Source organism: Palaemon carinicauda, chromosome 8, assembly GCF_036898095.1.
Source record: "Palaemon carinicauda isolate YSFRI2023 chromosome 8, ASM3689809v2, whole genome shotgun sequence".
Taxonomy (NCBI): Eukaryota; Metazoa; Arthropoda; class Malacostraca; order Decapoda; family Palaemonidae; genus Palaemon; species Palaemon carinicauda.
Genome location: NC_090732.1, coordinates 141,676,123 through 141,689,350, shown reverse-complemented (window position 1 = coordinate 141,689,350; position 13,228 = coordinate 141,676,123).

Sequence of the window (13,228 nt, the reverse complement as noted above, 5' to 3'; positions counted from 1 at the left end):
AAAGAACTGGCCCTTCTTCCTCCTTGGCCGCTCCCAGACAGGCCAGACCTTCTTCGTCAACCCCACTTCCAAAGGTTTCACGAAAACCCTCGGTCCCTCCGTCTTCACACGTGGAGGTTATCGAGCGGCTTCTGAAGAAAGATTGATTCTCATCGAGGGCCACGACGAGGATGTCGGGTTACTTAAGGCGGTCCTCTATCGCTGTCTACCAAGCGAAATGGGCAGTCTTCTCGAAATGGTGCACTTCCCGGAATATCAAACCCTTGAGGGCCTCGATCCACGACGTGGCGGACTTCCTGGTGTATCTCAGGGACGATTTGGGCTCTTCCATTCCAGCAATAAAAGGAGTGAGGGCAGCGTTAGGTCAAGTCTTCCTCTTGAAGAACATTGACTTGGGAACCTCCCGGCACATCTCGATGCTCATCAGGAGCTTTGAGCAGTCATGCCCCCTACAGGAGGTGAGGGTGCCGCAGTGGGACCTAGCCATAGTATTCAAAGTCCTGTCAGAACCTCCCTTTGAGCCCCTCAAGGACATCCTGGATAAGGAGCTCACCCTCAAAACGGTCTTCCTCTTAGCCCTGGCTTCGGCGAAGAGGGTTAGTGAGTTGCACGGATTATCGTACGAGGTTTCACACTCAAAAGGATGGCGGGAGGCCTCCTTTCGGTTCGTCCCTAACTTTGTGGCCAAAATGCAGAACCCAGCCTGTTGGGATCCTCGGTTCGAGGGCTTTTCGGTCCCAGCGATCCCTCGGTCGGACAACCCTAAAGACTTACTCTTATGCCCTGTCAGAGCAGTAAGAAAATACCTTGAAAGGACTTCCAGACTCCGACCGGAGATCAAGAGTTTATTCGTCTCGACCGGTCAGGTGAAGAAACCAGTCTCTAAGAACTCAATCTCCTTTTGGTTGCGACAGGTGATCAAGAGAGCTTACGATGTTTCGGGAATCCCTCTTCCAGGTAGGCCAAGGCCTCATGATATTAGGGGTCTAGGCACCTCCCTGGCATTTGAGAAGAACATGGCCGTGGGCCAAATTCTGAAAGCGGGTACCTGGTCCACAGTCCACTTTCACGGAACATTACCTGAAGGACTGCTCTAGGGAATCCTTGGACGGGTTCAACCTTAGCCCAGTCATATCGGCCCTGCAAAAGATTTGAAGGTCATGGCCCCAGGGAAACCGGGGGTGGTAAGCCATGAGACACGTTCATCCCTTACCTTTCCCCCTTATCATCCTTTCCCTTATCCTTAATCCCAGCGTGGGCTTGAATCAAGAGGCCCTGGCGGCCAGGATATACGTCTTCAACAAGAAATACGTCTCAGAAGTAATGGTTCAGAGGTAAGCCACTTAGACACAGTTAGTTTTTTGGGTAGTTTCCCCTATTTTCATTCAGTTTCTAGTGGAGGTCATCGGAACCTAGTTCCCCTTCGAGGTTCCCTTTTTCGCCCGATCGTGCTCCTAACCGTCAGACCCTAGTCCCTGCAGGACACTCCCTCCTCCTAAAGTTTAAGTCTCCTAAGAAAGTAGTTCTAGGTAAGTACTCTGTGTTGGAACAAATCACAAATTTTTAAGTAATTTGTATTTTTCATAACATACTTACCTAGAACTACTTTCGGGTTATGGCCCACCCATCCTTCCCCGAGGGTCCTGCAGGGTTGAGGAGAACCCTTTTTGGCTACGAAACTTACTGAGGAGCACGACCTGAACTAGCACGCTCTCTGACCCCGGGTCGCCCTAGGGCGCTTATCACTCCGCCTGAGGTCACCCATAGAAAATGGGAATAGGGTAAACTACACAAAATTCTGGTTGGTTGGGAAGAGTTACCAGTAACTCCTAAGAAAGTAGTTCTAGGTAAGTATGTTAGGAAAAATACAAATTACTTAAAAATTTGTGATTTTTTATAGATCGATGGGATGAATATTTTTAGAAAATATTTTAAGTGATTTTTTGTCTTTTAAAATTATTCTTTGAATAGTCTTCATTCTGTTTTTAAAGATGAACTAGCGTTAAGTTTATTTATGCTACGCAGTTTGCACTGTATCGTTACGATAGAGAAAGAGAATCACTGTTTCACTTTGCAGAGAGAGTTAATCGATTTTGACATTTAGTTCATTCTTCTTACAAACTGAAGTTTTTTAAATACTAATTAAAAAGAACATGTTATTTTGCAATTTCTTAGTCTTTTAGTATTTTTCTTTAGTCAAATAACCTTTTATTGACGAAGAGTGAGTGAGCCAATTCTCTCGTGACAAGAGAGAGAGAGAGAGAGAATGATTCAAATCTTTATTCTCGTCCCAAGTCTCTATACAGGGAGTTTGGGAGTGAGAAACGTTGTAATTCTCGATTCAGATATTTACTCTCGTCCCAGGTCTCTGTACGGGGAGAGAGAGAGATAAAACATAGTCCTTCGCATTCTAGTTTTTGTTCTCATCCCAAGTCACTGTATGGTGAGAGAAAGAGAGAAAACGTAGTCCTTAGCGATCTAGTTTTTTAGTCTCCTCCCAAGTCACTTCATTTTTAACTTTATATATTTCACTTTTCTTATATATATGTATATGTTTATTAATTTTTGCATGTGTGATACATTATGTACTAATGAGCTTACATTATATGACATATTTCACAATTCTAACCTTTTGATTTAAGGGAGAATTGCTTGCTACAGATAGAAATCAGCTTTATTCATGTCTAATGTGAAATTATTAAAAAATGTGAGTGTCGGTGAAAAAAGTGCAAAAAATATGTTCAGTGTTGCGGAGGGTTCGTCTGTACGTACTTGTCGTTCACCCAGTCCTAGACCTCTTTCAAGCTCCCAGCCCCTGGGAGAAGGAATGTCAAAGAGACCGAAGGGAACTATAGGTTTTATACAACGTACAGACGTTCCCTCACGAGTTGCGGTTGACGTTTCTCGTAACGTTCGCCCTTAGTTTGAGAGAGGTGAGACTAAGTTCTCCTCACCCTCCGAAGACATTAACGTCATTTTAAAATCCTGGCGTCAGGTTTCATGACATCTCAAGAGGAAATTGGTTCCTTCAGAACAAAATGTATGTCCTGGCTGCAGTCCAGAATGTCTACTTTCAACGGAGAAAGGCTCACCTGCCAAACGTTCCTTTATAACGTCTGGCTTTGTTGCCCCGGAGACCCCAGTATAGGATCTCGGTTCTTTAATTTCGTCTGGAGATTCCAGTCGTAATGTGAGTGCTGCTCCTGTTATGCTTACTGACGTTTTGGATTGAACGTTGCCTAGTCACGTTCTGATGCTCGTGTGCACGATCCTAAGTTTAATATACTGCAGAACATGCAGTCGAAACTATCGACGTTAATGCAGTCATAGTCGAGCGTCAGGCTTTACAGTCAAGCAGTAGCGTCGAGCTGCAGTCAATAGTCATGACATGACGTCGAGCTGCAGTCTCGACGTGACGTTGGACGTCAGACACTGCAGTCACTGCAGTCACGACGTGACGTTGGACATCAGACACTGCAGTCATGATGTGACGGAGTTCAGACACTGCAGTCACTAAGTGACTTCGACCTGCAGTCTCTGCAGTAACAGTCACTGCAGTCACAAAGTCGATGCAGTCACGACGTGACGTCAAACTTAAGACACCGCAGTCACGACGTGACGTTGGTGTCAGTCGATACAGTCCCGACGTGACGTCGTCCTTCAACCTCTACCTGTTCTTCATTGACAGGTTGATGATAGTTGTCAAGCTTTTCCATCGCGACTTCTTAATGGCTCTCAGCCAAATAGAGACTTAGACTTCCGGATGAAGTTTATTCTGAGGAGGAAGAGGATATTTCTCCTTTCCAGATGTACCTTTGGGTATCTTGTCTGAAGTAGAGGAACATATATCTGCCTAACAGTCTTTATATCTTAATAAGATCATGACTTTTTAAGGAAGTTTTTTCCTTCGCTTTTTGCTCCTGCTGCTCCACGCTCGCCTCCTTCTGAATTCATTTAGGGTTGGCTGCCTCAGCTCCCTCTTTTACCAATTCATGCTCTCTCGGTATTCTTAGAGAGTTTTTACGTTTGCTAAGAGAATGGTTGAAGACTATAAGAAGTCTTACTACTGTAAGTCAATCTTTGCCTTCCTTCCAACCGGTTTGAAGATCTTCTGGCAGGCTTAGAAAGGAACAGAAGCAGACCAATGGTCTGTCCTCTTATTGAAGGAAGGGTACATTGTACCTTTTGTAATGAAACCTCCTTTCGTCCAAAAGCCGATAGATCTCTCTCTCCGGATTACGAGAGGAAGCAAGGAGACAAGCTTTGCAGCTACAAGTGTCTCTCTTGTTAGAGAAGAGAATTGTGGTGAAGTTTTCTAAACCTTCAGTCTCTAAACTTTTACAACCTCCTCTTCCTAGTTCCAAAGAACTCGGGAGGTTGGAGACCAGTACTGGACGTGAGCGCGCTCAATGTGTTTATTCTGAAAACAAAGTTCTCTTTGGAAGCTTCCAAGTCTGTGCTTCCAGCAGTAATGGAAAGCGATTGGATGTCCTCACTCGATTCCAGGACGCTTTCATATACCTATCCATCCGACCTTGCAACTATATCTAAGGATCGTGTATGGGAAGGAAGTGTTCCAATTTCGAGTTCTTTGCTTCGGTCTCAGCTCTGCTCCTCTTGTGTTCACGATGCTCATGCGGAACGTGGCGAGCTTCCTGCACTTGACAGGTGTTAGAGCCTACTTTTACTTAGACGACTGGCTACTCAGTCCGTCATACTTCATTCACTGTCTGAAGGACCTCAGATGGAACTTGACCCTAGCGGAGGACTTAGGTCTCCTAGTAACTAGAAGAAGTCTCAACTGACCCCATCTCAAACTATTCTCTATTTGAGGATGGAGTTACGGAGGCTAGTTTTTTGGGCTTTTCCATCACTTTCAACACTCGAGAAAGCTTTCTTAAAGATGCATCTTTATCAAAAAGGAGCAGTTGCTCTTTAAGGATGTGGATGAGTCCACTGGGAACACTCGTCTCTGGAACAATTGGAACAATTTGTCTCCCTAGGAAGACTCAATCTTTGCCCTCTCCATTTTCACCCCAACCACCATTGGGACAGGGAGAAGAGCTTAGAAGAAGCGTCCATTCCATTTCCAGAAACGATTATGACTTGCCTGAAATGGTGGCATGTCAATCTCAGACTTCAGGAAGGTCTCTCTTTTGCCCACAAGAACACAGACTATGTGTTGTTCTCAGACGCTTCGGACGCGGGGTGGGGATCAACACTAGACACTCTAGAGTGCTCGGGCCTTTGGACCAAAGACCACGTAAAGTTTCATATCAACCATAAGGAGATTCTAGCAGTTCTTTGGCCCTGCAAAGTTTCAAAGACTGATTCGAACAAAGTGGTGCAGGTGAACGCAAACAACACCACAGCGTTAGACTGCATCGCTAAGCAAGGCTGGACCCTCTCACAGTCCCCTTACATAAATGCAAGGATCTCCTAGTTTGAACGAAGGAAAGAAACAACACCTTACTTACAAAGTTTTATTCAGGGAGTAAGGACCGTGTTGGCAATCTGCCTAAGCAGGAGAAGCCAAGTCATTCCCACGGAATGGACTCTTCATCAGGAGGTGTACGAGAAACTATGGCGGATATGGGAACATCCGTCCATAGAACTGTTCGCAACCTCAATAACGAATGGGCTTTCTTCTTACTGTTCTCCAGATCCAGAGGCAGTCCATGTCGATGCGTTCTTACTGGGATAGTCTCACCTGGAGGTGTATGCATTTTTCACTCCATTCAATATCCTTCACAAGGTTCTTCAGAAGTTCGCCTCTCACGAAGGGACCAGGTTGACGTTGGTTGCTCCCCTCTGGCCCTCAAGGGAATGGTTCACAGAGGTACATCAATGGCTGGTGGACGTTCCAAGAAGTTTACCATTGCGAATGGATCTCCTTCGTCAGCCTCACATATAAAGATTCCATCAAAGCCTCCCCGCGCTTCGTCTAACTGCCTTCAGACTATCGAAAGACTCTCTAGAGCTCGAGGGTTTTCAAAGGAGGCAGCTAGAGCAATTGCAAGGGCTAGGAGATTCTCTACCATCAGGATCTACCAGTCTAAATGGGAGGTATTTAGAGACTGGTGCAAGTCCTCCTCTGTTTCCTTATCCAATACCACTGTAGCACAGATCGCGGACTTCCTGCTTCATCTCAGAAATAACCGCATCCTTTCTGCCTTGACTATTAAAGGCTACAGAAGCATGTTAGCTGCAGTGTTTAGACACAGAAACATGAATTTGTCTAACAATAAGGATCTTCAAGACCTTCTCAAGTCTGTCGAGACTTCCAAGGAATGTCAAATTTCTACGCCAGCTTGGAATTTGGACGAGGTCCTTAAGTTTCTTTTGTCTGAAGGTTTTGAGCCTCTAAACTTAGCATCTCTCAAAGACCTTATTCTCAAAACTCTATATTTAGTGAGCCTTGCTACCACAAAGAGAGTCAGTGAAGTGCATGCCTTCAGCAAAAATATCTGCTTCTGCTCCAATAAAGCAGTATGCTCTTTACAGCTTGGTTTCTTGGCCAAAAATGAGCGACCATCTCATCCATGGCCTAAATCATTTGAGATTCCCAACCTATCGGATGTTGTTGGGAATGAAATTGAAAGAGTCTTGTGCCCTGTAAGGGCTCTAAAGTTTTATCTGAATAGAACCAAAACGTTATGAGGTAATTCAGAGGCTTTATGGTGTCGAAAAATGCCTTGCCATATTTTGTTAGACTTTTAATTAGAGAAGCCCACACTCACTTAAGTGAGAATGACCTGAAGTTACTTAAAGTTAAAACTCATGAAGTCAGAGCAGTGGCAACGTTAGTGGCTTTTTAACAAAATAGATCCCTTAGAAGTGTTATGGTCGCAACCTTTTGGAGGAGTAAATCTGTGTTCGCTTCACATCATTAAAGAATGTCCAGACTCTTTATGAGGACTGCTACACGTTGGGACCATGCGTAGCAGCAAGTGCAGTAGTGGGTGAAGGTTCTACCATTACATTCCCTTAATCCCAATAACCTTTTGTCTTCTCTGGAAACTTTTAATTTTTTGGTTGTATGTGGAGACTGAGATAGTCTTCCGCAATCTTTTGATTTGGCGGTTGGTCAAACTTGTTTCTTGAGAGCGCCCAGATAAAGGATATTGTTGAGGTCCTGTTATAGAGGTGTTCACCCCATATATAACAGCACCTAAAGGTCTTTCAGCCCCCTGAGTGGATCGCTGGGCTTCTTAAGGATAGCGGACTAATGAGGCAGAGTATCATAAAAGTCAGCTTCCTTATCAGGTACTAATACTTAAGTTGTTTTTATTTGTCAAAACTCTTGAGCTTATATTCCTACAATGTTTAATACTGGTCTCTACCCTCCACCAAGGGTGTGAATCAGCTATATATATATCCACCGGCTAAGTTAAATATTTAAAAATGATATTTTCAGTTTAAAATAAATTTTTGAATATACTTACCCGGTGGATATATATAATTATATTCCTTCCCTTCCGCCCCTCTAGAGGCCCTACGGGCTGAGAAGAACTGGAGCTATTGGGAATATGTTTAGTATCCTGCCGAGTGTTGGCGCTAGTGTACACCCAGCAACCTAACACGGTGATCGCTCGCGAGTTTTGAATCTGTCGTAACGTCAGAGACGTTAGCTATATATATATATCCACCGGGTAAGTATATTCAAAAATTTATTTTAAATTGAAAATATCATTTTGCTTGTTTATGGACTTTTAGAGAGGTGATGGCTTGAGTGCTTGGTCGAGGATTGAAACTGATAAATGAGAGTGATCTTAAGTGGGAGGTGAATCAGTTGTTGTCTGCGGATGATATTGTATTGATTGCAGACTTGGAGGAGAACCTGTGTTAATTAGTGACAGAGTTTGGAAGGGCGTGAAAGAAGGAAATTGCTATTCAATGTGGCTAAGAGTAAGGGTTGGAGATGCACGAGAAGAGAAGGTGGTGCTAGATTGAATGTCATGTTGAATGGAGGGTTTCTTGAGGAAGTAGACCAGTTTACTGTAGATACTTGGATTCTATTGTTGCTGCAAATGGTGGAGTGGAAGCAGATGTACGTCAGAGTGAATGAAGGATGCAAAGTGTTGGGGGACAGTGAAGGCAGTGGTAAAGAACAGAGGGTTAGGGATAAATGTAGAGAGTTCTGTTTTAATAAAGTGATTTTACCAACTGTAATGTATAGATTGGTGTTGTGGGGAATGAAAGTGAGGGAGAGACAGAAATTGAATGTGTTCGAGATGAATTGTCTGAGGACTATGGTTGGTGTATCTTGATTGGATAGGGTAAGGAAGAAAGTAGTGAGGTTGAGAATGGGTGTGAGAAACGAGTTAGCAGCTAGAGTGGATATGAATGTGTTAAGGTGATTTGGCCTTTTAGAGAGGATGGAAAATGGTTGTCTGCTGAAGAAGGTGATGATTATAAGAGTTAAAGGGAGAAGTGTAAGAGGAAGGCATAGGTTTTGGTAGATGGATGGAATGAATAAAGCCCTAGCTGACAGCCAGATAGATGTGAGGGAGGAAAAAGCGCAACCTAGGAATCGAAGTGAATAGTGAGCGCGATTCCGACGCAGTTCTGATAGGCTCTGCTGCTAACTCGAGTCACCTTGCTAACCAGTGAGGTTGTGACAGTAGGAAAGAGTTGGGAAATGAAGCTTCATTTGTGGTGGAATACAGGGGTTGGATGGCCTGGGACACCCTAGCAGTACCAACCAAACTCAGCTGTCCTTCGTCAGACAAGGAATGATAAGAAAAATCCCATTTTTTTTTTTTTTTTTATGGTAACTACCTCCCAATATACTGGGAAGTGCCATGATAAAGAGGGTTAATCCTCTCTCTAATCCCAAAACACAAAAAAAAATATTGTTTCTTCCTTAGTGAATTCGCTACTTCCATGCAGACTTACTGTATAGTCGGACTTTTCACATTAAGGGACTCGACTAAAGCTAGGTCTAGCCTCGTCGGCAAGACTCGTCTTGGCAAAAAGACAGGTCGCATACAGTGGCATGTCTACGACTACGGAGATTCCATTACGAACTTCCTTTACGACTAGATACTCCGTGGTTAGAGTCGAGTGAAGTATATTTGTTTCCCCTTCTCAAGAGAGCTATTCTTGTCATGCACTCATAAATTGCCAACTAAGGAAATCACACTGGCTTAGGCAACGGAGGACCTTTGTTCATCCATCGAGCATCTCCTCTAATCGTTGCGCTCCATAGAGTTTGAGCAAATTACCCATTGGGTGTAATACAGCCGTCTATGGGACCAGTAGCTCTAAATAGCAGATCTTCCCCTGATCCGGAAGATGGGTCTTTCCCAGTGTGACACTCGACCGAAAGAGAGACTTACCCTATAGGTCTCTTGCTTATGACGAGAATCCAAGTTACATCCTATTTTGTTCTGGGATGCTTAAGCCCTCCAACAGGGAACCTGCCACTGGGGAATCAAGGCTATAACAGGTAATTACTCTAGGATATACCTCAAGGAAGCTGGTTACCTAGCCCCAAGGGTATAGCACACTGGGTCAGACACTCATCTTTGTTTTTTCTTTTTCTCGCCTTTGATTATTTTGAGGCTACATCTCAGGAAAACAATGGAGTTTGCTCCCTAGGTTCAGCACGCCTCGCTAACCTTAGGAAGGTCAAGGAGTTTGTAAGGATCTCATTCATGACGGGTACTCGTGTCCTATACGAGTCATATAATCCCTCTTCTCCTCCTCATAGAGATGACCCAGAACTCTGTACGTTTTAGGGCAGAATCTGTCCATAATATTTTAAAGCACAAACCTTGATATTGATAGGATGAAAATGTGTCTGTTCTTCACCTCACCCTACCTATAAGAAGTGATCCACAGAAGACCTGATACCTGTTGTCTATCACTCCTGTGGGCCATAGCGTCCTTGAGCAGCTCATTTGTGACAAATCGTGTCATTGGTAGTGTGGGTCATCACCTCTCCCTACCCACAAGACGTGACCCACAGAACACCTGTGGTGGTGGCACAATAAGTGGTTTAACATACCTCGGGCTCCTTGTTGGACAAGTAGCAGAAAGTTGAAGGTATTGGCAACCCAGGGTAAGACTGGAATGAATGAAAGTATGCCTGGCTCTTTTACTTTCATCATCTTCCCTTCCTCTGATGAACAGCACCATGGGTACCTTTGTAAAGCTGGCTTCAACCTCTTCAGACAATAACCACTTCCCTAGTGTAACCAAGTATGTTTGCCATATACTCGTACACATCCCCAAATGCCTCCTGTAAGGTAGTCCTTGGGAAATGTCTTTTCATTTGAAGGGCTCCTATTTTAACATGAGCATCTTACCCAGACGTTCAATTGATATCACACACCACTACTTTGGCTGGTCAGGCCGCTATCATACTCGCTGGTATTGGTATGCAAGGTGCAAGGTTTCCCTTTATTACGGTCTAATACTATACTAGGGAAACCCGGGAGAATGACTAAGCCAGTAGTTAGACTTGCCACCCTCCTAAGAACGAGTCATCCAATTAAATAGTGGAAGGTTTGTTAATTCGGGAACAAATGACAAATTTGGAGATATTTGTATTTTTCCCTGATACAAACCTGTTATTGGTCCGCCATCACCTGTCCCCCAGCAAGCAAAAAGTGACGTGGTTCATTGAACCGTGAGTATAATATAGGTGGCTAGGTAGCCCCCAGTCACCCCCCTACCTACCCACTGTAGTGGTTAGGTAGGGTTGCCACGTCGCACTTAAAATCTAATGGCTGCCTTCCAACCACCACGAAGTAGTATCCAATTAAATAGCTACAGGTTTGTATTGATTACGGAAAAGTACAAATTATCTCCAAATTTTGTCATTTTAACCTTAGAAAACTTAACTTTTTGGTTGCAATATATCAGTGTAAGTGGATAGCAGTGGGGGGAGGAAGGGAGGAGTTATTGCTGACGTGGAGGGGATTCCCTTTCCTTAAAAAGGTCTGATATTTAAGGCTTGGGGTTTTTCCCTTTTTCTGTCGCTTTATGGGAGGGTATCCTTCTATTAAAAACTGATCAATTGTTCGATGCTTTTGCCTTTTTTTGCAGAATCTCATAGTAATGAGACATTGCCATTGAAAAGATTTTTAGCCCTATTGGTTACGACGGTATTAGTACATGTTTTTCAACAAAAGCTTGTACTACCCCTCACTTAGCTTAGATTTCTAGTGCCTGTTAAAAAATAAATGCCTCTTGAATGCTATGACCTCATAACTATTTATAAAATTAGTTACCAAATTTTCCTCTTCCTCAATTACCTGAGGCATTTGCTTCATCAAAATAGTCGCTCCTTTCAGCAATATTAGCTCCCTTTATTATTTCCTGGAGAAAGCGTATGATAGAGTTGATAGGGAAGCAATGTGGAATGTGATGAGGTTATATGGAGTTGGTGGAAGGTTGTTGCAAGCAGTGAAAAGTTTCTACAAAGGTAGTAAAGCATGTGTTAGGATAGGAAATGAAGTGAGTGACTGGTTTCCGGTGAGAGTGGGGCTGACACAGGGATGTGTGATGTCGCCGTGGTTGTTTAACTTGTATGTTGATGGAGTGGTGAGAGAGGTGAATGCTTGAGTGCTTGGACGAGGATTAAAACTGGTAGACGAGAATGACCATGAATGGGAGGTAAATCAGTTGTTGTTTGCGGATGATACTGTACTGGTTGCAGACACAGAAGAGAAGCTTGGACGATTAATGACAGAATTTGGAAGTGTGTGTGAGAGAAGGAAGTTGAGAGTTAATGTGGGTAAGAGTAAGGTTATGAGATGTACGAGAAGGGAAGGTGGTGCAAGGTTGAATGTCATGTTGAATAGAGAGTTACTTGAGGAGGTGGATCAGTTTAAGTACTTGGGGTCTGTTGTTGCAGCAAATGGTGGAGTGGAAGCAGATGTACGTCAGAGAGTGAATGAAGGTTGCAAAGTGTTGGGGGCAGTTAAGGGAGTAGTAAAAAATAGAGGGTTGGGCATGAATGTAAAGAGAGTTCTATATGAGAAAGTGATTATACCGACTGTGATGTATGGATCGGAGTTGTGGGGAATGAAAGTGATGGAGAGACAGAAATTGAATGTGTTTGAGATGAAGTGTCTAAGGAGTATGGCTGGTGTATCTCGAGTAGATAGGGTTAGGAACGAAATGGTGAGAGTGAGAACGGGTGTAAGAAATGAGTTAGCAGCTAGAGTGGATATGAATGTGTTGAGGTGGTTTGGCCATGTTGAGAGAATGGAAAATGGATGTCTGCTAAAGAAGGTGATGAATGCAAGAGTTGATGGGAGAAGTACTAGAGGAAGGCCAAGGATTGGGCGGATGGATGGAGTGAAGGAAGCTCTGGGTGATAGGAGGATAGATGTGAGCGAGGCAAGAGAGCATGCTAGAAATAGGAATGAATGGCGAGCGATTGTGACGCAGTTCCGGTAGGCCCTGCTGCTGCCTCCGATGCCTTAGATGACCGCGGAGGTAGCAGCAGTAGGGGATTCAGCATTATGAAGCTTCATCTGTGGTGGATAATGTGGGAGGGTGGGCTGTGACACCCTAGCAGTACCAGCTGAACTCGGTTGAGTCCCTTGTTAGGCTGGGAGGAACGTAGAGAGTAGAGGTCCCCTTTTTGTTTTTGTTTCTTCGTTGATGTCGGCTACCCCCCAAAATTGGGGGAAGTGCCATGGTATATGTATGTATTATTTCCTTATTATTTTAGAATTATCAATATTGTCGACAGCCATAGAATATTCGAGAGCAAGATCCGAAACATTTTTGTGCCTGGGAATGATATCCTTTTTTTCAGTTCAATAGTTATTCACAGTTTCCCTTTTTTACTTGACCATTTTCACTTATTTTTCTTTGGACCAATGTGCAAGTGCTAATGAATTAAAATAAAAAAGGATGCATAACAAATATATAGCACAGTGTAAGATGAAAAATGAGGTAGAGCCTATGTTTACGTTCATCTGAAACAATGTCCAATGCGTAACTAATGGCGTTCAGCTTGACGGGCTTTTCCTTGCACTGGTCAAGTACCGAATATCTGTTTGACAATGAGGCACGTTTCACTCAGACCTTTTTGTTCGAAAACTGATTTGTTCGAGCTTCGAGACTTTCGAATACCGAGGTTCTACTGTATTAAATTATAGCTTGACACTAAAATCACAAATTTGTTGTAATTTGTATTTTTCCTAACATACTTACCGAGAAACACTTAATTAGGAGTTACCTGGAACCTCCTCTCTAACGACCA